Here is a 22,920-nt window from a genome sequence, read left to right on the forward strand (position 1 = left end):
AGCAAAGAGAAGCTGGTTGATCTGAGTCATATGTAGGAGGACCTGTTGGCAAGACATGGTTGTCAAGGAAAAGGAGGGGCAGAGATGACCCTCGGATCCTTCTTGAGCAGCAGGGACCCTGAGGTTGCTGTCGACTGAGACAGGGAGCCCTGGAGGAGGGCGAGCTGGCATGCGCTGGGGAGGGAGGGTGGACCAGTTGCCTTTGGTGTCTGTGGCAAACGTCTGGAGCAGCAGAATGTGTTCACCTGGAGCTCAGGAGACAAGTCTGAGCAGGGGATCAGGGCTGTGGGTGTGGAGGTGGTCCTGAAGCCCCCGCCCTGGGTGAGCCCTCACCCGCTCTCCACAAAAGAGGGAAGAGGGCAGAATTCGGGGCTGGGCCCTGGGGACTGGACGAGGAAGCAGCAAAGGAGATGAGGAAGAGGCCAGAGAGTCGGGACAAACCACGGCTGCACAGCGCGGGGGCAGCTGGGTGTCCAGGAAACGGCCCCTGTGGCCATACTCCCCCAGGCCCCTCGACCTCCACCCTGTCTCTTTCCCTGCAGATCCCGATTGTCCCCAGACTGCCCAGCACATCTTCCCTCTTCTGCTGGGAGACCTTCCCCCGCTGCCAGGTTGAGAGGACAAAGTGCATACTCCTGGCCTGTAGATATGCTGCGAGGTCAGAGACAGAGTGAGCTTGGAGTCACGAGACCCAGGGCTTTATTCCAGGCTGTGTGGCCTTGGGCAGGGCCCTTAACCTCTGATCCTTTCATTCATCTGTTTTCAAACAAGCCCATGTTGGGACTTACCTGGTGGCTCAGTGGTTGGGAATCCACCTGCCAATGCAGGGGACACAGGTTCGAGCCCTGGTCCGGGAAGATCCCACATGCCTCGAAGCAACTAAGCCCGTGTGCCACAACCACTGAGCCTGCACTCTAGAGCCCTCGAGCCACAACTACTGAGCCCGTGAGCCACAACTACTGAAGCCCGCATGCCTAGAGCCCGTGCTCTGCAACAAGAAAACCACCGCAATGAGAAGCCTGCACACCGCAACGAAGAGTAGCCCCCGCTCTCCGCAACTGGAGAAAAGCCCACGCGCAGCAATGAAGACCCAATGCAGCCAAAAATAAATTAAATTAAATAATAAAAAAAAAACAAGCCCATGTCACCAGGTTGGCCTGAGGATTCAGCGGGACTGCATCTGTAGATGTCTTACAAACTTCAGTGTGACAGAACCGGTACTGATTATGATCTTGGCGTTCAAGGCCTTTTACAGTCTGAGCCTGGTCCAATCCTCCAACTCTTTGGCCTCCAGCCCTTCTGAGGGTCCCTGGCTTTCACCAGCATCCACCGTTCTCTCTGATCTGAGGCCAGTCTGCTCAATTTCCTGACCTGCTTCCCGTGAACGCTGGTTCCACCACAGTCTCCAAACTCCGAACACAGGACCACATCTTGACCCGTCCTGTGAGCCCACCCTCCTGCCTCCATCAAGCCCGGTGCCCTGCTTCCATGACCCGCTTGCCGGTGGTGGTCAATCTTATCTGCAGCCGGCAGCAGTGGAGCCACGGTGAGGACTCCAGACTCTGGGGTGGCCTTGGACGGATCGCTTTGAGAGTTAGTAACCAGGTCGGTAACCTTAAACAAATTACCTTTCTAAGCCTCCGGTCAAGAAACTGAGGTCGATAAACCATCTGAGGATTGCACAGGATAATGTGGGTTAATCAGTGCTAGCTCCCACACCTGGTAATTTATTCGGAGTCCAGCCCACTCCTGGTCAGCCCTGTGCCTACCCACGACTCTTGTTCTTGTTGAGGGCAAGGGAATACATCCGATATTTTCATTTTTTTTTAATTTAAATCTTTGATCCGTTTGAAGGCTGTCCTGGTGATCAGTGAGAGCTTGGATCCATCTCTCTTTGTTTCCAGATGGCTGCCCAGTTGCTCAGATAGTATTTATTAAAAGATTCATTGTCAGGGACTTCCCTGGAGGTCCAGCGGTTAAGACTCAGCGCCTCCACTGCAGTGGGCGTGGGTTCTATCCCTGTTCGGAAAATCCCGCATGCCACGCATGTGGTACAGCCAAACAAAAAAAAATTATCCATTGTCAGCTCTTAGATCTGAGAGGATGCATTTTGTACACTGAGTTTCGTTATGGTGGGGTCCTGTTTCTCCGCTTTACGTCCATGGGCCCGTGCTAGGCATGTGGGGGTGGTTCCTGAGACTTCACAGCAGGTTAGGACATCTGATGGGGCTGTTCCTCCCCCATCGCTCTCCCTTCTCGACTTGTCCTGGCTCTTCTTGCTTGTTTATGTTTTCAACGTAAACTTTAGAATCAGCTTGTCTAGTTCGAGAAAAAAAAAATGCCTCTGAGTGTTTTTATTTGGATAATGTTAGATTTATAAGCTACCTTCAGAAGTATTGGCATTTTTTAAATTAATTAATTTATTTATAAATTTTGGCTGCGTTGGGTCTTTGTTGCTGCACGCAGGCTTTTTCTAGTTGCAGCAAGCGGGGGCTACTCTTCATTGTGGTGCGCGGGCTTCTCACTGCAGTGGCTTCTCTTGTTGTGGAGCATGGGCTCTAGGCACGCGGCCTTCAGTAGTTGTGGCATGTGGGCTCAGTAGTTGTGGCTCACGGGCTCTAGAGCGCAGGCTCAGTAGTTGTGGACTTTGTGCACTGTTGGTGGGAATATAAATTGGTGCAGCTGCTGTGGGAAACAGTACATAGGTTCCTCAAGAAATTAAAAATAGCCTTCCTGGTGATGACATTCAGCCGGCCAGTCAGGGCGATGGACTTTCTGTCCTAGAACCATGGCCCAGTTTGTCCATAACCTTGCAGAGAAGGTCCCGGCACTGGTCAGTGCTGCTGTGGCTTTCTCAAAGCCTTGATTGGCCACATTTTGGCACTATGGTTGAGCTGCTCAAGGTTGAGCTGCTTCCTCCCAACCTTGCTGGGTTCCCTACAGCTATTCAGAGCTTGAAAAAAAATTGTCAGTAGTGCTCAAACTGGCAGCTTCCAACAGCTCACAGTTAAGGAAGCTCTGCTCAAAGGTTTGGTGGCCACTGAGGTGTGTGGTGGTGGTTTTATGTTGGCAAGATCATAGACAAGCGTGGCATCATTGGCTATGATGTTTGAAGACCAATCTTTAACATGTGATTATATCTGTTTTATTATTTGGGTGTTCTTGGACCATGTGTGAGCAGACTGGTATTTGAATAAAATGAGACAGTGTGTCAAAAAAAACATTAAAAGTAGAACAACCCTATGATCCAGCCGTCCCACTTCAGGGTATTTATTCAAAATAGCTGAAATCAGGATCTCGAAGAGATATTAACATTCCTATGTCTATTGCAGCACTATTCACAATAGCCAAGATGTACAAACAACCCACATGTCCATCAACAGATGAATGGGTAAAGAAGACAGGATACACAAACACACACAAGAAGACTGTTCAGCCTTTAAAAAAAGGAAATTCTGCAACACGCAACAACATGGATTAACATTGAGGACATTATGCTTTAGTGAAATAAGCCAGTTCCTGAAGGATGATTCCACTTATATGAGTCATCTAAAGTAGTCAAATGCATAGAATCAAAGAATGGAATGGTGGTCGCCAGGGGCTGGGGGAGGGGGAAATGAGTTATTGATCAACAGGCAGAAGATTTCAGTTCAGCAAGATGAGTGAGTCCTAAAGGTCTGCTTAGTACATTTTATGTGTATAATGTATACATAAAAACTTCAGAGGATAACTCTCATGCTGTGTTCTTTTTATTTTATTATTTTTTAAATTAATTAATTAATTAACTTTTGGCTGTGTTGGGTCTTCGTTGCTGTGCGCGGGCTTTCTCTAGTTGCAGAGAGTGTGGGCTACTCTTCATTATGGTGTGCGGGCTTCTCATTGTGGTGGCTTCTCTTGTTGTGGGCACGGGCTCTAGGCTGGCGGGCTTCAGTAGTTGTGGCACGTGGGCTCAGTAGTTGTGGCTCACAGGCTCAGTAGTTGTGGCACATGGGCTTAGTTGCTCCACGGCATGTGGGGTCTTCCCGGACCAGGGCTCGAACCTGTGTCCCCTGCATTGGCAGGTGGATTCCCAACCACTGTGCCACCAGGGAAGTCCCTTCGTGCTGTGTTCTTACCACAATAAAATTTTAAAAATTAAAAAGATATAAAGAAAGCTCATTGGCTATAATAGCTGGTTCTGGAACCTCATGGAAGAGAGAAAGTGGGAAATAGCCACTGAAGGAAAAAAAAAATTCTTTGCAAAGCGCCGCAAGGATTCTAATGCATGAGGAGCCCTGCTCTGGCCCATCCTCCTCCTTTGATGGGATGGATGGGAGAACGGGTGCCCAGAAGCAGTAATGAGGGTCTTGCCCAAGCCCTTAGAGCCTCACCTCTCCTGTGAACGGTCACCCTGTTTTCAACTCTGGTGAGGACCAGACCAGCGAGGACCAGACCAGCAAAGACCAGACCACGGGTGCCTTCTTGTGCTCCATATGCACCCCTCACCCTAAGACTTAAAAATGAGGAGGAAAATGCATATTTTAAGTTACTAACTGTTTTACCTCCCAACCCTTGTTTCCTTTCCTGGCCTGACGAGCTGGTCTGAACAGAAGAAAAAGATGGTTGAACATCCCCCCCGTTTCCACCTTCTGCTCTTAGACTCCCAAGGGATATGGACGCAGTGGGAAACGCTCTGAAGTCTGTCTCAGTCAGCTCAGGCTGCTGTAACAAAACACAGCATCTTGGGGAGTCCGAGATCATGGTGCCAGTGGATTTGGTTCTTGGTGAAGAATCTCTTCCTGGCTTGAGATGGCTGCCCCCTCCTTGTGTCCTCACAAGGGGAGAGAGAAAGTGAGACAGAGACAGAGTGCTCTGGTAATAGAGGTGCTAATCCACCATGAGGACCCCACCCTCATGACCTCATCTAAACCTGCTTACCGCCCAAAGGCCCCACCTCCTAATACTCTCACCTTGGGGCTTAGGGCTTCAACATATGAATTTGGGGGGACTCCAACATATGAATTTGGGGGGACTCCAACATATGAACTTGGGGGGACTCCAACATGAATTTGGGGGGATGCCAACATATGAATTTGGGGAACACCAACATTCAGTCCAGGACAAAGTTTGTAGTCCTAGCTCCACACCCTACTAGTTGTGTAACTTTGGGCAAATTACCCAACGCCTCTGAGCTTGTTTCCTTATCCATATGATGGCACACATTGTCTGCCTCCTAGGGTTTTGAGAAGTGACTCATATATAAAATATCAAGCACAATGCGAGAAGTTTGGTTCATGCTCAATACATGTTTCTCTTCATCTGTCCATATGTGGCGGAGAGGCCATCTGCCATCTTCCCGTCTTCCTCTTTCTTCTTCTGTATGAGTGGAATGCTCAGTGTTTAGCCTGTACCTGCCTATGCAGAGTAAATACCTTTTGTCTCAGCCACTCAAGCATTTAGGTGTGGCCACGTAACTAAGTTCTGACCAATAGGATCCAAGTAAAAGGCTCTGGTGGCAGTTCCAGGCAAACTCCCCAGGACCCCTTTCACCTTCCATTCATCCTCCATCCTCTGGCTGGATTCCACCTGCTGACTTGGATCAAACAGTGAGGACCACACCCTAGGAGGGTGTCATGGTGAACTGGGAAGAGTCCATGCCCCTGGAAGGTTTGTGGAGGCAGCTGCCAAACCACACCTGGACAGGACTTTGATGAATTTAAGCCACTGGACTTTGATGGATTTAAGGTACAATTACTGTGGGGCTCTGTCACTTTCCCGGAAGCTAAATCTTACCCTGATACCCCATCCTTCATGCCTGTCTACCAAGCGGCCAGTCCCCACATTTCCTGACATCTCTTTTTCTCCAGAATTCAAGGAACCTCAGAAGCAGGTGTATCCCACCCCAAAGGTGAGCAAAGAATCCAAAGAAGATGCCCCCACTGTCTTCTCTGTTCAACTCTCCCACATGTATAATTCTCCTCCACATTTCCCTGTCTATAAATACCTTCAGGGGGTGAAGGCAGACGTGGGAGAGGGAGGTCATCGCACTCTGAGCCGGAGTAGGGTCCTGTTTCTTCCATCCCTGCTTTCCACATCATCTACTGAACATTTTGAACATGGACTTGTGCCAGGTGCTGAAGACAAAGAGATGAATAAGAAAGTTATCAAACACCAATCTCCGCTCAAGACCTGCGAAGGACACTGAGCAATGATCTATCCCAGGACAGGAATGGGGACAAGGTGAGGCAAGAGGGACCACAGACTCGGACGGGTCGGGAAAGGCTTCAGAGAGACGCCGGGGGAAAGAAGGGAAAATTGTATATGCCAAAGCACATGGCATCAAAAAAGTAGAAAATAACAAGTATTGACAAGGACGTAGAGACATTGGAACCCTAATGGCTTGCTGGTGCAAATGTAAAATTGTTGTGGAAACTGGTCTGTTGAGCTCAAAAAGCTAAACATAGAATTACCGTATAACCCAACAATTCCACTCCTAGTCATGTACCCAAAAGAACTGAAAATAGAGATTCAAGCTGATACTTGTATACTAGTGTTCATTGCAACACTATTCACAGTAGCCAAACGGTGGAAACAACCCAAGTGTCCATCAAGAGATGAATGGATAAACAAAATGTGGTTTATACACACAAATGGAATATTAGTCAGCCATATAAAAGAAGTTCTGATCGATGCTACGATGTGAATGAACCTTGAAAACATTATGCTGAGTGAAAGAAACTAGACCCAAAAGGATGAATATTGTATGGTTCCACTTATATGAAATATCTAGAATAGGTGTATCCATAGAGACAGAAAGTAGATTAGACGGGCCAGGAGGAGGAGGGAATGGGGAGTTATTCCTTAATGGGTACAGAGTTTCTGTTTTGGAGTGATGGAAAAGTTTTAGAAATAGATAGTGGTGATAGTGGTGATTGGACACCATTGTAAATGCAATTGATGCCACTAAATTGTACACTTAAAATGAATTGGGCAATTGGGATTGACATGTATACACTAATGTGGATAAAATTGATGACTAATAAGAACCTGCTGTAAAAATAAATAAATTAAATTTAAAAATTAAAAAAAAAGGTTGAATTGGGGACTTCCCTGGCGGTCCAGTGGTTAGGACTCTGCGCTTCCACTGCAGGGGGCATGGGTTTGTTCCCTGGTCGGGGAACTAAGATCCCGCATGTCGCACAACACGGCCAAAAAAAAAAAAAATCGTTGAATTGGCAAATTTTATATTATACACACACACACAGACACAGCACAGCACACGGGTTCCTGCAGGTTGAATTCTTTTTTTTTTTTTTTTTTACATATTGTATTATTTAATCCATAGGAAGTTCAAGAACAGGCAAAACAAATACATGGGGTTAGGAAATCAGGGTACTTATTACCCTTCAGAGAGAAGATACGGGTTAGTGGTGGGTTTTGACTATCAGAGGGCATTTTGTTTCTGTATCTGGAAGCTGGTTACCTGTATGTGTTCATGGGAAAACTCGCTGATCTATATACTTAGGATAGGTGCCCTTTTCTACATGTATACTTCATTATAAAGTTCACTAAACAAAATTTTTTTTACATCTTTATTGGAGTATAATTGCTTTACAATGGTGTGTTAGTTTCTGCTTTATAACAAAGTGAATCAGTTATACATATACATATGTTCCCATATCTCTTCCCTCTTGCGTCTCCCTCCCTCCCACCCTCCCTATCCCACCCCTCTAGGTGGTCACAAAGCACCGAGCTGATCTCCCTGCAGGTTGAATTCTAGAAGGAGAAAACATGACCACAGGGCCAAGGGGCAGTGGCATTTTAGGGGAATGGCTGCCACTGAGGCCACAGGGCCTGGGGTGCTGAGTGCAGGAGCACGTGGATTTTCTCTCATAAGGTCAGTGCTGTTCTGGTTCCCATCTTACCACCTTATCTTCTTCCACTGCACGCACTGGGTGACTTGATGCTGCACTCAGAGGATTGGATGAACGGAGCAAGATGTAACACAGCAAAAGACATGGATGTTTTAGAGACATCCATGTCGTGGTATGTTTCAGGAGTTCTTTCCTTATTGTCATTGAATAGTAGTCCATTGTGTAGATGTCCTACATCATATAGTGCTCTGTTGATGGACATCTAAACCATCAATATTTCCAGTTTTGGCTGCAATGAACATTTTTATACAATTTTTTTTGTAAACATGTTTCCATTTCTCTTGAATAAACGCCTAGAAGTGAAATTGTTGGGTCATAGGTGTATAGGTGTTTAAGTTAATAAGAAACTGCCTGGCCTTTTCCCAGGTGTTTGTGCCATTTTACACTCCTGCCGGCAATGTCTGAGATTTCCAGTTGCTCCACAGCTCTGCTAAAATTTGGTGTTGTCAGTCTTTTTAATTTTAACCATTCTGGTGGGTGGTTGGTGGTATCTCATCGTGGTTTTAATTTGCACTTCCTTTGACTAATGATGTGGAATGCTTTTTCAATTGTTTATTGCCCATTTGTATCTTTCTTTGTGAAATGTCTGTTCAAATCTCTTACCTAATTTGTTTATTGGGTTCATCTTTTTTTATTTTTAAATTTATTTATTTTGTTTATTTTTATTTTTGACTGTGTTGGGTCTTCGTTGCTGCACGCGGGCTTTCTCTAGTTACAGCGAGCGGGGGCTACTCTTCATCGCACTTTGCAGGCTTCTCATTGCGGTGGCTTCTCGTTGCAGAGCACGGGCTCTAGGCACGCAGGCTTCAGTAGCTGTGGCACGCGGGCTCAGTAGTTGTGGCTCACGGGCTCTAGAGCACAGGCTCAGTAGTTGCAGCACAAGGGCTTAGTTGCTCCGTGGCATGTGGGATCTTCCCCGACCAGGGCTCGAGCCCATGTCCCCTGCATTGGCAGGAGGATTCTTAACCACTGTGCCAGCAGGGAAGCCCTGGGTTGTTCATCTTTTTATTATCAACTTTACATTCAGATTTGAGGTTCCCAGAAGTAGTCTGGTGGGATGAGAAGTTGTGGAGGAAGAAGACTTGATCCATGGCTGGCATGGGGCCTTCATGTTAGAGCTGCATCCTTATGTGCATTTGGTGGTGAGTGAAGACCGGCTTCGTACAGACACAGCAGGAAATACCTTCTCAAGGAAGCTCAGAAATGCGTGATAGGTGAGGGATTGTGAACCACAGAGGTGGATGATCTGGTCAGAGAGAATCAAATGCTGAAAACCAAGAAGCCAGAAGCCTGGAGAATCCTCCAGCAAACTTGGAGACCTTTCTCTTTGGGCTGACATTGACACTCCCTATAGCTTCTTGACATTCGGCTCTACTGAGAAGAGCAAAAGAAGAAAATTGAAATGCATAAGAAACCAGCTCTTGAAAGTTACTGGACAGTGAATCCTCTTTCTTTCTTTTTTTTTTTTTCTCTTGGTTAGTTTACTGGTGTTTGAGTCATTTGCTGAGTGAATCTGAAAGGACAAAAAAAGGAACTGGATCAGAATTGTCTCTATCTTTGGCCCCTGCAGCCTGTCAGAACTTCTTCCAGAATCCACCAACAGTTGTTGGCTTTTCATGATTTTCTCAAACTTGTAGTCCTACAGTTTAAAAAATAAATAAGTAAACAGATAATGAAAACTTACGTCCACACAAAAACCTACACACACATACTTATAGCAGCTTTATTCATAATTGCTAAAATATGGGAGCAACCAAGATGTCCTTCAATAGGTGAACGGATAAACAAGCTGTGTAATACATCCAGACAGTGGACTACTATTCAGTGCTAAGAGGAAAAGGGCTATCAAGATATGGAAGACGGCTTCCCTGGTGGCGTACTGGTTGGGAGTCTGCCTGCCGATGCAGGGGACGCAGGTTTGTGCCCCGGTCTGGGAAGATCCCATGTGCCATGGAGCAGCTGGGCCCGTGAGCCATGGCCGCTGAGCCTGTGCGTCCCGAGCCTGTGCTCCGCAACGGGAGAGGCCACAACAGTGAGAGGCTTGTGTACCGCCAAAAAAAAAAAAAAAAAAAAAAGATATGGAAGAAACTTGGATATGTATTACTAAGTGAAAGAAAGTCAGCTCCAAGAGGGAAGAAATTCTGATTTGTTCATTGCTATATCCTCAGCTCTGGCCATGCAGACCCTCAATAAATATTTGATGGTGGTGGGGGGAAAGATGGGAAAGCATCCCTTCCTCTCATCCGGAGTCATCAGAAGGGAGAAAGAAACAAGGGCCACTTAGGATGATCAGCTAAGATGTGTATCCCCAATTCAGTGTCTCCCCAAATGTGGGCCACCAATCAAAATGCTTATTCCAAGGCCATGCACCAGATCTGCTTGATCAGGACAAGTGTAATCTGGAGAGGGTAATCTGCATTTTTAATTAAGCATCCCAGATGATGCTTTTATCAGCTGAAGTTAAGAACCCTTGAGATGCTTAAGAAAAATGCAGATTTTTTTTAGATCTGTGGAGGTACAGAGGCAGCAAGGCTTGCACACCTTGTTGTCCAACCCCTTAATCTTTGTAAATGGAGAAACTGCAGCCCAGAGAAAAGAATGCCTTGCCAAAGAGCTACGGCAAGTCACCTCCTGGCTCTCAGGCCTCTTTCGGATGGCATGGCCAACCAGCCACACAGTCAGTAAGAGATTCTTTCTCCTTTGATAGGAAAGATCATCTGCTTAGACAGCTGATAAATACCAACTCGGTCAAGCCCAAGGAGGTGTTTACTTCCTCCGAGGAGGTGGGGGAAGTCCAAAGGAACTTTTCATAGTCTATTTGGGGTAAATGTTGATGAGGTCACAGAAGGATTCACTTCCCCAAGCTGACGGGAACCATTATTTTCCGGTTTCTCTTTTCACATGATTTGATTTATTTAGTATATTTAACTTAAAATGAAATGACCAGATTTCCAATATGCAAAAACTAGAACCGGGGTGTAAGCCCAAGAAAACTGGCACCTGCAACTAATCTCACCTCAGCTTGACCACCAATTTGCCATCTGACCTTGGAAGACCTTTAGTGCATCGCCTAGCCGCTTTGGGCCCTGGACCCTGGCTATGAGTCTTTTTAGTTCTGATGGTCTGTGGGTCCCTGAGTCTAACTCATTCTACAATCAGCCTGTAACCAAAAGTCCTGCTGACTTATCTGTCGAATGACCATTGGGAAGCCTATTCTAAAATGTGGGCTTGCTCTAGTCCAGGAGAACAAAGTAGAACCAAAGATCTCAATAGCCAAAGAGCTCATCCATCTGGAGAGAAGTTAGTGATCACTCCACAAAACTGCTGGAAAATGAAGATATAACACAGAGGCTGGGGTTTCATGGGGAAATAAAGCAATCTCTAAGCAAGGAGACAGAGGAAGTGAGTGATGACAAAGATGACCCTGAGGACACAGTGGGAGACATTTTCAAGAACAGGAAGTCAGATTTCTGTACCAGGTTCTGCCTACTGTGGGCCACCTTAATATTTTATCCCCATGTGGACAGTGCTGTAGCACTAATGTTGAGTGGGAAAAAGAGTGAAAATTTTGTGTACCTATGAACAACTGATTTTCAGCAAAGGTGCAAAAGGCAATTCAGTGGGGAAAAAATAGGCTTTTCAACAGAAACAGTGTTGCAGGTGTTGGAACAATTAAATATTCAAATGAAGGAGGAGGAGGAGGGAGAGGAGTTGGGAGGGGAGGAGGTCATTCCATATCACACACTGTACACCAGAATTAACCCCAAATGCATCAGAGACCTAGATGTAAAACCTAAAACTAGAAAGTTTCTATTGGAGGACTTCCCTGGTGGCGCAGTGGTTAAGAATCCGCCTGCCAATGCAGGGCACACGTGTTCAAGCCCTGGTCCAGGAAGATCCCACATGCCGCGGAGCAGCTAAGCCCGTGTGCCACAACTATGGAGCCAGCGAGCCATTTTAATATGAACTACTGAGCCCACGTGCCACAAAGTCTGAAGCCTACGCACCTAGAGCCCGTGCTCCACAAAAAGAGAAGCCACCGCAATGAGAAGCCCGTGCACCGCAACGAAGAGTAGCCCCTGCTCACTGCAACTAGAGAAAGCCCATGCGCAGCAGCAAAGATCCAACACAGCCAAAAATAAATACATAAATACATAAATTTATTTTTTTTAATTTCTATTGGAAAATGTAGAAGAAAAGTTCAAATCCTTTGGTTAGGCAAGGAATTATTAGGTATGATACCAAAAACATCCATAAAGGGGAAAAAATCAATAAATTGGACTTCATTAAAATTAAGAACTTCTGGGGAATTCCTTGGTGGTCCAGTGGTTAGGACTTGGCACTTTCACTGCCAGGTCCCAGGTTTGATCCCTGGTCGGGGAACTAAGATCCCACAAGCTGCACAGCACAGCCAAAACAAACCCTTCTGCTCTTCTAAAGACCCCAAATGTAATGATAGGGGACTTATATCCAGAAAATATAAAGAACCCTCAAAACTCAATAATAAGAAACAAAACAATCCAGTTAAAAATGGGCAACGGACTTCCTTGGTAGTCCAGTGGGTAGGACTCTGTGCTCCCAATGCAGGGTGCCTGGGTTCGATCCCTGGTTGGGGAACTAAATCCTGCATGCATGCCACAACTAAGAAGAAGTCCAGTGTTGCAACTGAAAGTCCGCATGCCGCAACTATAGATCCCGCATGCCGCAACTATAGATCCCGCATGCCGCCACTAAGACCTGGCACAGCCAAAATAAATAAGTAAATCAATATTAAAAATAGGCAAAATATTTGAACAGATACTTCACTGAGAAGATATATGGATAGCAAGTAAGCACTTGAAAAGATACTCAACATTAGTCATCAAGGACATGCAAGTTAAAACCATAATGAGATACCACTATGTATTTATTAAAATGACTAAATTTATTAAAAATTACCTTACCAAGGATGTGGAGGAACTAGAACGGTCATACTGCTGGTGGGGAAGTAAAGTAGTACAACCACTTTGGAAAACAGTTTGGCAGTATCTTAAAAAGTTAAATGTACACTGACTCTATGCTCCAGATATTCCACTCCTCAGTCTGTACCCAAGAGAAATTAACACAGATGTCCGTACAAAGATATATATGAATATTTGTAGTGAAACTGCACTCCTTTGGATGGAACTCAAACCCAGTCACACCCCAGATTGGGACTTCAATTCACAATCCCTGACTTAGGAGTGGACTCGAACCCACTGTCTTTTTTTTAATATGACTTTATTTATTTAATTTGTTTGTTTGTTTGTTTGTTTATTTATTTATGGCTGCTTTGGGTCTTCATTGCTGCGTGCAGGCTTTCTCTAGTTGCGGTGAGCGGGGGCTACTTTTCGTTGCGGTGTACGGGCTCCTCATTGCGGTGGCTTCTCTTGTGGAGCACGGGCTCTAGGCACACGGGCTTCAGTAGTTGCAGCACGTGGGCTCAGTTGCTCCGTGGCATGTGGGATCTTCCCAGACCAGAGCTCGAACTCGTGTCCCCTGCATTGGCAGGCAGATTCTTAACCACTGCACCACCAGGGAAGTCCCGAACCCACTGTCTTTTAATTGAAACTGCACACCTGGTCTCAGGACTTACTGAAGCTCAGGCTCTTTTGTCTCAGTGCAGAAAGAATCCAGCGAGAGGCGAGAGGTGAAGTGGCGGGCAAAGAGTGAGTTTATTAGCATAGGATGCTTGTGAGAGATACAAGCGGGCAGACAAGGGAGCACAGCCCCCAGAACAAACTGGGCTACATTTTTATAATCAAAGAAAAAGTTGGGGGGGAGAAGACCAACTTCTTCCTCATTTTGGGTACATCATTAGTTCCTCCTTTAACCCTATATGGTCTAACCAGGACTGTCATGGCTTTATTGAAATCATATGTATATTAGCAAAAGGATGGTAACATATACTAAGATATGGTAATTCATCTCAGGTTTTGGTATCATGTCCTCTTTCACCTAGTTTCTTTCCCCTTTCTCCTCTATTCTTGTCTTGACTATATGCAGAAATGCTACTCTTCAAGGACAGTTAATTCCCTGACTTCATGTAACAAGATGTAGACCCCATATCTATTGTCTTGTGTTTTAACTATCAGGACTTGTGGCTTGAGTGTGCCTGGGGCTTGAATGTGCCTGGTCTTCCTTCAAGGTAGAGTAGATTGTTGCTAGGTTGCTGAATTCTTTTCTTGAGTAGTTATTCGCTTATAACAGTCTCCCAAACTCCCTTAAAATTCCCTTTCTGTCTTTAATCCCCCAGTGGGATTTCTAAAATAAGTATTTAATTATCCTACTCTACCCCTATCAATAGCAGCTTTATTTATAACAGCCAAAAACTGGAAGCAGCCCAAATGTCCATCAACAGGTGAATAGATTAAAAAATTATTGTATATCTGTACAATAGAATATTACTCAGCAATAAAAAGGGATCAATTAATAATACACACAACATGGATGAATCTCAAGATAATTATGCTGAGGGAAAGAAGCCAGACAAAAAGGATGTCATGTTTGATTCCATTCATATAAAATTCTATAAAATGCAAACTAACCCATAATGACAGAAAGCAGATCAGAGACTGCTTGGGGAAGAGGGAGGGAGAAGAGAGGGCAAGAGGGAGGGATAGTAAAGGCGCATGAGGAATCCTTTAAGGTCATGGATATATATGTTCACTATCTTGTTCACACATAAAATTGTTCACTTTGGAAATATATAGTCAACTGTATGTCAGTTACACCTCAATAAAGCTGTGTGGAAAATTGTGATGAGCCTAGAACACTTTGTCATACCAGAAAACAAGGAAACTAGTCATTTTGTTTAAAGGATTCGGGTGCCAACCCGTTGGCCAACGATGGAAAAATATGAGTATCAAATCGGGATAATAATTACAGTGGATTGAAAAAGAACAAATATAATGTTCATAATGATGGATACAAACCCATGTGTTCATATTGATAGATATAAAATATGTGTTCATAATGGTAATAATAAAAAACCTCATTGATCAATATCCTGTGGAAGATACTAGGGAATCAATTAATTGTTTTGAAAACTGCTAAAGGTAAAGAATCAGGTATGTATCCTGACTTTTTTGTTTGTTTGTTTTGTTTGTTTTTTGTTTTTTGTGGTACGCGGGCCTCTCACCACCGTGGCCTCTCCCGTTGCGGAGCACAGGCTCCGGACATGCTGGCTCAGTGGCCATAGCTCACAGGCCCAGCTGCTCCGCGGCATGTGGGATCCTCCCGGACCGGGGCACGAACCCGTGTCCCCTGCATCGGCAGGCGGACTCTCAACCACTGCGCCACCAGGGAAGCCCCCTGACTTTTTTGTACTAAGTGTATCTCATGTAATCAATTAGCTGATGAGGCGATATTCCTCTTCATCTATATTCCAGCTAATAAATGCCGAAATGATATCACCATTTATAACCCCTAAGCAATGCAATGATCAATGGCTGCAAACATCAAAAAATGAGAGACAAGCAGGAATAATAATTCTCATGGAAATACACAATAATAGACAATCAGTCTTGTAAAAAAAAATCAAACCTGATCTGATCAAACCTTTTAGATCTAACTAACCAATATGTAGAGAACACAGGAGGCAGACGAAGATGTTAAAACACCATGGGGATGCCACCAGCAAGATCCAGCCAGACTGGAGAAAACTCTACAGGACAAACCACCTAGTTTCTTAAAAAACAAATAAAGAGAGAAAGAAAGAAAAACGAAACCAGGGACTTCCTTGGTGGCACAGTGGTTAAGAATCCACCTGCCAGTGCAGGGGACATGGGTTCGATCCCTAGTCCGAGAAGATTCCCACATGCCACGGAACAACTAAGCCTGTGTGCCACAACTACTGAAGCCTGAGCTCCTAGAGCCCGTGGTCCGCAACAAGAGAAGCCCCCACTTCCTGTAACTAGAGAAAGCCCGCACACAGCAACAAAGACCAAACACCAAAGATAAAATAAATAAATTTTTTTTAAAAATGAAACAAAAAGGAAATGAAAGAAATTGCAAGTGAAAAAGAGAGGAAGAGGGAAACCATAGCTTTTTTTTTTTTTTTTTTTTTTAAGACTTAAGAGATACATTAACCAGTTGCAATGTATGGTCTGGATCTCAATTCAGACAAACTGTATTTGAAAAATGACATTTATAGGTCAATCAGGTAAATGTACACACTAATTTGATACTCGATAATATTAGGAAATTATTGTTTTGGGGGGTGGGTAATAGTTTGGGGGATAAGTTTTAAAAGGGGAATGCTTGTCTTTTAAAAATAAACTGTGAAATGCTTACTGGTGAAATCACGTCTGGTATTTACTTCAAAGTAATGTTCGGGGGGTGCTGTACTAGGGAAGAACAAATCTGACTCCATATTAGATCTGTTTCTTTTACTTTAACCTTTATATTCTATTGCTTTTGCTACAAGTTAATCACTAAAGAGATGTCGCCTATGAGCTTAAATTATACATAATGGTCCATCCCTGGGAACCCTGCCTCCCAGGTAATAAGCTTTAAGCTAAAATACCTTTGTTTAGCTCACAGGAAACATCCTGACCAGGCCCACCTGTGAATGACTACAGGAAGGAAGAAATCAACACATCCCCTCTGGAGGCTGACTGGAGCCAGGAAATGTTTGACTTTACCCCCTCCCCTTTTAGTATAAAAGAAGCCTGAATTCTAACTGAGGCAAGATTGTTCTTTGGGACACGAGTCCACAATCTCCTCAGTCAGCTGGCTTTCCTAATAAAGTTGCTGTTCTTTGCCCCAACAACTCTTCTCTGAATTTATTGGCCTGTCCTGTGGCAAGCAGGACCAAGATGAGCTTGGACTCAGTAACAGTGCCACTGAGGGGCGGGTAGGGAGAAAAACAAGACTCACCAGGAGTTGGTTAATTGTTGAAGTTGAGTAATGACTATAAGGTGGTTCATCAGGCTATTCTCTCTACTTTTGTATAGTATGAAACGTTTTATTTATTTATTTACTTCTTTATGTGCCGTAGCACATGGATCTTAGTTCCCCAACCAGGGATCAAACCCATGTCCCTTGAAGTAGACGTACGGAGACTTAACCACTGGACTGCAAGTCTTAACCACTGGACTGCCAGGGAAGTCCCTGAAACGTTTTCTTTTTTTTTCTTTTTGCGTTACGCGGGCCTCTCACTGTTGTGGCCTCTCCAGTTGCGGAGCACAGGCTCCGGACGCGCAGGCCCAGCGGCCATGGCTCACGGGCTCAGCCGCTCCGCGGCATGTGGGATCCTCCCGGACCGGGGCACAAACCCGTGTCCCCTGCATCAGCAGGCGGACTCTCAACCACTGCGCCACCAGGGAAGCCCCCCCTGAAACGTTTTTAAATTGTTCAATAAAAATGTTTTGTTTGTTTGTTTTTGCGGTACGCGGGCCTCTCACTGTTGTGGCCTCTCCCGTTGCGGAGCACAGGTTCCGGATGCGTAGGCTCAGCGGCCATGGCTCACGGGCCCAGCCGCTCCGTGGCATGTGGGATGTTCCCGGACCAGGGCACGAACCCGTGTCCCCTGCATCGGCAGGCGGACTCTCAACCACTGCGCCACCAGGGAAGCCAAGTAAAATGTTTTTAAATTGTGCGTCAAAATGATTGCACTAATATGAAAAGTGCAGTTTAAAAATCGGGAAAACTGTCCTGCAAAACGCTGATACTACTTGTGTGAGAGCGGTAGGATGAGTCATTTCCCCCTTCATTTCTACATTTTCTGTAATGTGTCTATATATATTTATATTATAATGAGAGTTATGCATAATAAACCCTAGGGGGAAACAAAACCTCTGTATTTTTGCCGTCCTAGTTCTGGTCTTAAAAACTCATCTATTCTTTCCCCCACGCCCTCCAGGCTTTTGCTAAACTTCCCATCTTTTCCAAGTTTAGATGATCCGGGTACTGGAACTATGAAACTTTTGAGGAAAGAGGGTCACGTTAGCGCGCCCTAAACTTCCGCCCGCCAGCAATCTGATCCAAGGCACACGCCACTCAGCGCGGCGACCTCCAACGGCGCAGCCTGGCTTCGGGGCCCTCCTCCTTTCAACGCGTGGGTAACATTTGCGCATACGCTCGCCGAGGGACTACATCTCCCAGCAGGCTCTGCACCTCGTAGGGGGACGGCCTCAGTAGCGGAGGACTACATTACCCAGCGACCCCTTGCAATAGGCGTTGGTCGGGTGACTACTGTACAACCGTTGGTCCAGCGTCTGTCGGAAGCTGCGCGGTGATTGGCCCATAAGCCCGTCAGTTACTGCCAAGCGCCGTGAAGTTTTGCCGTTAGACTGCGTGAGGGCGGAGGGAGAGAAGAGTTCGGGGAGCCGGGCCGCGCCTTCGGAGCCGGGTGAGTGACCTCTTCCTCCGCCCTCCTGGCACTCAGCTCGGGGAGCTGCACCCCCGCTGCCCGGGGGCGCCTACAGGCGCAGGTACTCACGCAGGTACTCACGCGGGGGCGGGGACTGTACCCACACGTGTCGCGTCTGATCTGAGAAGCATCTTCAGGGACGCAGGAAGCAAAACCCTGGACACACCCGGGGCACCTGTACATGCGGGTACCCACCTTGTGGGCATTTTCTGGGACTCGGGGAGAAAAAACACGCCCTGGAGCACACGTGGACACTTGTGTCCACACGCGGAGACATCTGCAGAGACCCTCAGCTGAGCACGTGGGCTCACGGGCACACACGCTCACCGCGGGGCACCTGCATACCCGAACCCCAGGGACTTACGCAGTAGAAACAGGGGTGGCACAGCAGACTCAAACACACACACCCCAGCCGCCCTGCCACTCACACCAGCGGCCCCCATCTTCTGGGTACTTTATTATATCATGCATATAATCATATTTCATGTTTATTTTGTCTCTTTAGATAAATATCAAGGCTTTTTGGTACAAGAAGGAAATTTTGAACAAGCAGAAAAAGTAAGGCCACTACTGAATTATATTTAACAAGACCTTTCACGTGTATAAGGACTTTTACCTTTTTACAGAGCTTATCACACATAGTAGTATCTCGTGTGATCCTCCCAGGAATCTGGCTAGGCAGGGCCGCCATCATTCCCATTTTCCAGAAGAAAAAGCTGAGCCTAGGTTAAATAAACCTGCCCAAGGTATATGAGAGAGATAGAATTTTTTTTTTTTTGCGGTACGCGGGCTTCTCGCTGTTGTGGCCAGAGAAGTTGATGGGAAAGCCGAGATCTCCTTTGAGGGTCTGGGGAGAAGTTACTGGGGAACTACTGGGGAGAAGTCTGGGGAGAATGGGCACATTCCTGGCGGGAGTCGGGAGATTTCACACCGTTAGACTTTTTTCTCTTTTTTTTTATGGCTGTGCTGTGTGGTTTGCGGGATCTTAGTTCCCTGACCAGTGATCGAACCTAGGCCCCAGCAGTGAAAGTGCCGAGTGTAACCACTGGACCGCCAGGGAATTCCCCCATTAGACTTTCAATAAATGTTATTTTACAATACTTTGCTGATCGAGCCCCATGGAAATGTCTTGTTAATTTTAAGGATGGATTGGAGTGCTATTTTGGTAGTTTCAGAAAAGTGAGGGCTTGGGGCTGAGGGAATGGTGCAGACAGAGTTCCAGGGAGGGTGAGAGGAGAAAAAGAAACAATGGGGTGAAGGTGTCACTGTGTGGGCCCTAATTTCCCTGTTACTAAAGGTATTCAAGAACTAGGTTAATTCTGAGGTCTCTTCTAAAATCATTTTATGTTTACTTTTAATTGGGGTTTGGGGGGGCCATAATGAATTCAAGCAACGTAGAATTGTGTAAAGAAAAAGGGAGGGAATTCCCTGGCGGTCTGGTGGTTAGGACGCGGTGCTTCCACTGCAGGGGGCCCGGGTTCGATCCCTGGTTGGGGAACTAAGATCCCACATGCCACGAGGCGTGGAAAAAAAATAAAGTAGCGGGGAGGAGATCTGCCTTCCCTCTTCCTTTGCCAGCCCTACCCCCAAAGGTAACCTTACCAACCTGTTGGTGTGTGTCCTTATAGACTTTCCTGCTATGCTTTATACAACTGTTGAGGGTGTATGTAGGTCTTGCTGTTTTTCTTTTGCAAAAGTGGGGTTACACTAGACATACTGTTCTGAAACCTGCTTTTTTCATGTTTTAGTCAATTGTGGACGTCTTTTCCAGTGTGTGTTTAGCTCTGGCTCATTCTTTTTTTTTTTTAATCTTTTTTTATTTTTGACTATGTTGGGTCTTCGTTGCTGCACGTGGGCTTTCTCTATTGTGGCAAGTGGGGGCTACTCTTCGTTACAGTGCGCAGGCTCCTCATTGCTGTGTCTTTTCTTGTTGTGGAGCACAGGCTCTAGGCGTGCAGGCTTCAGTAGTCGCAGCACATGGGCTCAGTAGTTGTGGCACGCAGGCTCTAGGGCGCACAGGCTTCAGTAGTTGTGGCTTGAGGGCTCTAGAGCTCAGGCTCAAGAGTTGTGGCGCATGGGCTCCGCATCATGTGAGATCTTCCCTGCCCAGGGGTCCAACCTGTGTCCCCTGCATTGGCAGGTGGATTCTTAACCACTGCGCCACCAGGGAAGTCCGCTCATTCTTTTAATGGCTGCATGGTATCCCATTGCATGGAGGTGACTTAGTGTCCATCCCTCTATTTATAATCATTTGAATTATATCCAGTTTTGTAAATAGTGATGCAATGCATGACATTTTACACACACATTCTAGTATTTCTCTAGAACAACGGTTCTCAATCAGGGGCAGTTTTGCACCCCAGGACACATTTGTCAATGTCTGGAGACATTTTTGATTGTCACAAGGGGAGCGTGGGGATACTGGCATCTGGTGGGTAGAGACCAGGGGTGCTGCTAAACATCCTACAATGCTCAGGACCGCCCCCAACTACAAAGAATTCTTCATTCTAAAATGTCATTAGCGTTGAGGTCGGCTCTAGATAAAAATGGAGTTAGATTTTTGGGGTTTTTTGGCCATACTGCATGGCACGCGGGATCTTAGTTCCCCAACCAGGGATCGAACGTGCCCCCTGCAGTGGAAGCATGGAGACTTAACCACTGGACCGCCAAGGAAGTCCCTGGAATTAGATATTTTTTTAATATTTAGTTTCTAAAAAACCCTAGTGCCCAAAAACTGATGACACAGCTACACAGTGTAATATGATCTAGACATTTACAATGATATTTATGAAGATCTTGTAGCAACATGGAATCATGCTTATGACATTTTGCATTTTAAAAGCCATTTACTGGAGGCTTCCCTGATGCTGCAGTGGTTGAGAGTCCGCCTGCCGATGCAGGGGACGCGGGTTCGTGCCCCGGTCCGGGAAGATCCCACATGCCGCAGAGTGGCTGGGCCCGTGAGCCATGGCCGCTGAGCCTGCGTGTCCGGAGCCTGTGCTCTGCAACGGGAGAGGCCACAGCAGTGAGAGGCCCGCGTACCACAAAAAACAAACAAACAGGGCTTCCCTGGTGGTGCAGTGGTTGAGAGTCCGCCTGCCGATGCAGGGGACGCGGGTTCGTGCCCCAGTCCGGGAAGATCCCACATGCCGCGGAGCGGCTGGGCCCGTGAGCCATGGCCACTGAGCCTGCGCGTCCGGAGCCTGTGCTCCGCAACGGGAGAGGCCACAACAGTGAGAGGCCCGCGTACCTCAAAAACAAACAAACAAACAAACAAACAAAAACCCCACAGGTTATTAAAAGCCATGTACTGGAAAAAAACCAGAAGGGAATATGTGAAGTAAAAAGTGTTAAGATGATGGGTTCTTTTCCCTCTGTCTCTCTTCTCTCTCTTTCTGCAAAGCCATTATTATTTTTATAATCTCTAAGTTACTTGTTTTTTGGGGGTTTTTTTTTTTGGCTGTGTTGGGTCTTCATTGCTGCGCATGGGCTTTCTCTAGTTGCGGTGAGCGGGGGCTACTCTTCGTTGTGGTGCGTGGGCTTCTCACTGCGGTGGCTTCTCTTGTTGCAGAGCACCGGCAGAGCACCGGCTCTAGGCGCATGGGCTTCAGTAGTTGCAGCACGCGGGCTCAGTAGTTGTGGTGCACGGGCTTAGCTGCTCCGCGGCATGTGGGCTCTTTCCGGACCAGGACTCGAATCTGTGTCCCCTGCATTGGCAGGCGGATTCTTAACCACTGCACCACCAGGGAAGTCCCAGTTACTTCGTTTTTAATCATTTATTCAGTCATTGTTTTTAGAGCCTTTGGGGCATGCCAGGCACCGTGCTGGTCTCTGGAGATAGCACTGTAACAAGGGTAAGTCCCTACCTGTATGGAGCCTACCTCCTGTGAGCGGGGAGGACAGCACCTTAACAAGTGCTGTGAATGCTAGAAAGGACATGAGTACATCTTCTGGAGGGGATGCTCTTTAGCTGAGCCCTGGAAGGTGAGAGGAACCAGTCTAGGGAACAGTGGGGCTGCGTTTCAGACATGGAAACAGTAGGTCCAGGGATGGGCTGGTAGATAGGAACGTAAACAGCATTTTCTAGGAACTGCTCAGAAGCACTGAGCCCACCCTGGCTGGAGAGACTGAACCGTGGTCCAGGGTGAGGTTGAAGAGGTGGGCCTGTATCATTTCGCAGCGTAACTCAGCTCCACGGCTGTGGGCGGGCCTGCAGTGTGTGCAAAGAATGGAGAAGGGAGATGCAGAAGGGCTCAGGGCCCTTTGGATCATGGTGGTTTGTTAGAGAATCCCAGGCCCCGTTCCTGGAGCCCGTGTGTCTGAGGTTCCCCCTCCGCGTTCAGCTTGAGGCTCTGCCCTGACGCTAACGCAGCCTGGGATTTCACCTCAGGCAGGAGCTGGCCATAAAGCCAGGTGTCTTGGAAAGCCAGCTGATCTCTGGAAGTCAACTGTTTCCTACCAAGCCTGTTCATTCACTCCATCAGCAAATATTAATGAGCAGTTACTGTGGTGCGCTCTGTTCCGGGCACTGGAGTTACAGGGATGGATGAATGAGACCAACGCCGTGTTTTCATGGGCTCGAATTCTAATGGGGGAGAGAGACAAGAAACAAAT

At 46.5% G+C, this 22,920-nt stretch overlaps 1 pseudogene across 1 annotated transcript; it reads left to right on the forward strand.

Moving 5' to 3' along the window:
* The first annotated feature begins 2,788 nt into the window (after nucleotides 1-2,788).
* On the forward strand, nucleotides 2,789-3,113 carry LOC307068402 (ATP synthase subunit g, mitochondrial-like; annotated as a pseudogene). Its single transcript has one exon. The product of its transcript is annotated as an ATP synthase subunit g, mitochondrial-like (transcript).
* The last annotated feature ends 19,807 nt before the right edge of the window (nucleotides 3,114-22,920 follow it).

The sequence above is a fragment of the Hyperoodon ampullatus genome, assembly GCF_949752795.1.
Source record: "Hyperoodon ampullatus genome assembly, chromosome: 19".
NCBI lineage: Eukaryota > Metazoa > Chordata > Mammalia > Artiodactyla > Ziphiidae > Hyperoodon > Hyperoodon ampullatus.